Source organism: Oncorhynchus gorbuscha, linkage group LG07 (genome assembly GCF_021184085.1).
Source record: "Oncorhynchus gorbuscha isolate QuinsamMale2020 ecotype Even-year linkage group LG07, OgorEven_v1.0, whole genome shotgun sequence".
Lineage (NCBI taxonomy): Eukaryota > Metazoa > Chordata > Actinopteri > Salmoniformes > Salmonidae > Oncorhynchus > Oncorhynchus gorbuscha.
In genome coordinates, this window is record NC_060179.1 from 49838210 (window position 1) to 49842347 (window position 4138).

Sequence of the window (4138 nt, forward strand, 5' to 3'; positions counted from 1 at the left end):
TCCCTTGATGCACACACTGGGCATTCTCTCAACCAGCTTCTGCTGAAATGCTTTTCCAAAAGTCTTGACGAAGTTCCCACATGAGCTGAGCACCTGCTGGCTGCTTTTCCTTCACTTTGCAGTCCAACTCATCCCAAACCATCCCAATTGGGTTGAGGTCAGGTGATTGTGGGAGCCAGCACTCCATCACTCTCCTTGAGAGATTGTGATTGTGGAGCCCTTACACAGCCTGGTGGTGTGTTTTTTGGTTACTACATGATTCCATATGTTATTTCATAGTTTTGATGTCTTTACTATTATTCTACAATGTAGAAAATAGTTTAAAAAATAAAGAAAAACCCTGGAATTAATGTGTCCAAACTGGTACTGTATATGAATATAAAGAACCCTATATCTCACTTCAGGGCTAAATATATGTTACTTTAACCCTGGACACAGGGAGTAACAGGCTTTCTCTCCTATAGTATTCAATATCATCTCTCCTACAGTTGACTGGCCTGAGTAATCATCAGGACTCAAAGTCATCTCACCTGCTGTGTGTGCTTGGAGTGAATGAGCTCTTTCAGGTCTATGCTTCAATGCCCTTCCTAGTGCTCTCTGTATCTCTCTGTGTCTCCTTGCCTCTGCCATCTCTCCCACTGTCAACAAGCTAGATCAAATGACGCACGAACAGTGGTTTAAAGTACTTATTTTACTTCACGACATTCCAAAATAAAATCATGTACTTTTTACTCTTTACATTTCCATGACACCCAAAATGATTTGTTACATTTTGAATGCTTAGCAGGACAGGAAAATGGTCCAATTCACACACTTATCAAGAGGACATCCCTGGTCATTTCTACTGCGTCTGATCTGGCAGACTCACTAAACACCCACAGCTTGTAAATGATGTCTGAGTGTTGGAGTGTACCCCTGGCTCCTTAAATAAAAAAAACAAGAAAATTGTGCCGTTTGGTTCGCTTATTGTAAGGAATTTGAAAAGATTTATACTTTTACTTTTGATACTTAAGCATATTTTAGCAATTACATTTACTTTTGATACTTAAGTATATTTAAAACCAGGACTTTGACTTGAGTCATTTTCTATTATGGTATCTTACTTTTACTCAAGTATGACAATTGGGTACTTTTTCCACCACTGCACAGGAAAACCGTATTTTCCCCATTTCTGCGAGACAGACCCTTTCCAGTATCCCTTTACTTCCTCAGTCAGTCACTTGCACTTTCCATGTATCTGATATCATGTTTGTTTGTTCCGCGAGGCTTTTGGAAGCGTGAGCTTGACTCATTCCGAGAAGAACTTGACTCATTGACGCATGAAGAGGCCAATGTCAGGCATTCAAGTCTGAGAAAACGCAACAGTACCTAGAAAACCTCTGTACAGGGTCAAAGAAATATTCTAAATACAATATATGTATTACAGACATTTATGGAACAACACGGGGCAATCTCTTCATTCAGTAAAACATCTCAACTCATGTACAAGGCAAACCTTCTTCACAAGACAGGGAATAATTGTTTGCCCACAGTGCGTCACGATGACATTTCTATGCACAGAAAACGTCAAACCTAATACACAACCCATATATTTCATCTTAAGTTTACTCTGACGTCCTTTCCACTCAGGCCAGCATGAGACAGGTTCCTGTTTAAAAATCAATATCAATTCTATATAAACTTCCTGTATATTAATCAATATCAATTGTAGATCAAGTGAGGGCTACCTTGATGTACAGCCCAAGGCAACATCTCCACGTGGAGTTCAGTAATACCAATTTAATGTCACAGTGGGGATAATATCAACATCTTGACCAGAGAGCACAGCATGTGCATCCCATACCCCTATCCTCTTATTTCATCCTCTCTCTCTCTCTCTCTCTCTCTCTCTCTCTCTCTCTTTCTACTAAATCAATATCATCAACACCTCATTTTATTCCCATTTTGCCTGTAAAATATCCTTTCAAACCGCTGTAATACTTTATACATAAACTGTCCCATTCTTTAAAAAACACAATTCAAACCAACTGATAGTCCAAGTCACTGACATCCCACCTGCAACCGTATTTCAAATACAGCATGTCAATACAATACTGTACATTTTCAAACATTTATCAATAATCATCATCTCGAAGCGATGAAACACGTGCACAAATAAGACTTCAAACCAGGAAATGAAACGTTAGCATATCAATGAGAACATGAAAATGCTCCAAAGAAATTCCCAAATCAGCTTCCATCCCCCAGGTAAACAGATCAAAGAGAACTTCCAGCCCCCAGCGTTTGAGAGAAAGCCACTCAAGTAAAAAAAAAAAAAAAAAATACCTGCAGTAACTACAGTATGCACGGAGATAGAGTTGACATGCCTGGGGATGAAGAATTGCCCATTCTGCACCACGACAGTCGCACTTCTATGCTGTCCTGTGCCGTGTTAGTACAGGATCCCTCTCTTCACAGCTCTGCTTTTTAAAATTTCCCTCTGGTTTCTACTCCCGTCATGGTATTTCTTCTTCTTCTACTATTATGTCTTTCTTTCAACCCTCTTCTGCTCTTATCTTCGTTCTTCTGTTTTCTCTGCATCCATATTTTGTCTGAGTTCAGTTTTTCTGGTACAACCACACTGCACGGGAGAGTGTGTTAGGTATGGTTGTGAGTGTGTCTGTTTTCGGTGGGTTGGCAGGGGTGGGTGGGTGGGTGGGTGTGTATGTGAAAGCCAGCATGCTACAGAGCAGGAGAGCCTCTCCCCAATGTCTTTGCATGTCCACTGAATAAACTCATGTTTTATAAATGTAGACCCCTCCCCCCTACACATTCGGCTTAAAGGCACAGTGGTCTTAAAATCAGGGACTGGTATCTGGTCCAAATGACCAGGGATGTTAGATTTAATCTAGGCACGTTATTTAATTGGATACTCTTTAAGAAGTGCGACTTGTAAGGGAATTATGTTCTTATGAGAAATGATTTTCAACCAATGATAACGTCCCAACTATGTATTTATCACGACCACTATGGTTACCATTGGTTGAAGGTGTGACATTTTGGACAGTGTGCGGAGTCATATTTTTCTTTTTAGAGATGTGTCTAACGCTTCAACCAAACTTACTGACGGTTGCAAGAAATAATGAACGAAGATGATGTGACTCGACAAGAGCCCTAAAAAGTGTCCCATGTATGGGTGTACATGAGACGAAGTGGACACAGATGATCTATAAGCAGTGTGTGTTTTGTGTGTTTCTGTGTGTGCATGCGCTAGTGTGCGATAATGGACACGGGACAGACACAGTCAAAGTAAATCCTGTGTCACCTTAGGCTGTAATTCAATCCAGTATTAAAGGCCATGAATTAATGAGAAGGTAGCCGTGTGTTTTCAGGGTGAGGAGTCCAGGACTGGTATACATCATATGCTGTATGACACAAGATAACACACACAACATGAAGGCTACCGTCCGTTCACCACAAAGTCCCATTTAGTTTGTTTGTTGCACAGAAATTGATGCATATGACTTTTGTAAGAAATGCATGCTTGTGTGTGTGTGAGAGTGTGTGTGTGTGTCTAGGTTTATGCCTGGGTGTGTGTCATGCAAGAGCCTCACGCTCTTCTCAATTTACATCAACAAGATAGCCCAGGCAGTAGGAAGTTCTCTCATTCATTTATATGCAGATGATACAGTCTTATACTCAGCTGGCTCCTCCCCGGATTTTGTGTTAAATGCTCTACAACAAAGCTTTCTTAGTGTCCAACAAGCTTTCTCTACCCTTAACCTTGTTCTGAACACCTCCAAAACAAAGGTCATGTGGTTTGGTAAGAAGAATGCCCCTCTCCCCACAGGTGTGATTACTACTTTAGAGCTACAAGTACTTGGGAGTATGGCTTGACGGTACACTGTCCTTCTCTGAGCACATATCAAAGCTGCAGGCTAAAGTTAAATATAGACTTGGTTTCCTCTATCGTAATCACTCCTTTTTCACCCCAGCTGCCAAACTAACCCTGATTCAAATGACCATCCTACCCATGCTAGATTATGGAGGCATAATTTATAGATCAGCAGGTAAGGGTGCTCTCGAGCAGCTAGATCAGATTTGCCACCAATGCTCCTTACAGGACACATCACTGCACTCTATACTCCTCGGTAAACTG

The 4138-nt window shown here is 41.0% G+C and overlaps 1 protein-coding gene across 6 annotated transcripts in view; it reads right to left on the minus strand.

Moving 5' to 3' along the window:
• The window catches only part of LOC124039245 (SRC kinase signaling inhibitor 1-like), a 57210-nt gene extending 54554 nt beyond the window's left edge, over positions 1-2656 (minus strand). For all 6 annotated transcript variants that reach the window (XM_046355158.1, XM_046355159.1, XM_046355157.1 and 3 more), the window contains exon 1: positions 2326-2656. The gene's annotated coding sequence lies outside the window, so the exon portion shown is untranslated. The remainder of the gene's footprint in view (positions 1-2325) is intronic.
• Between the last annotated feature and the right edge of the window lie 1482 nt (positions 2657-4138).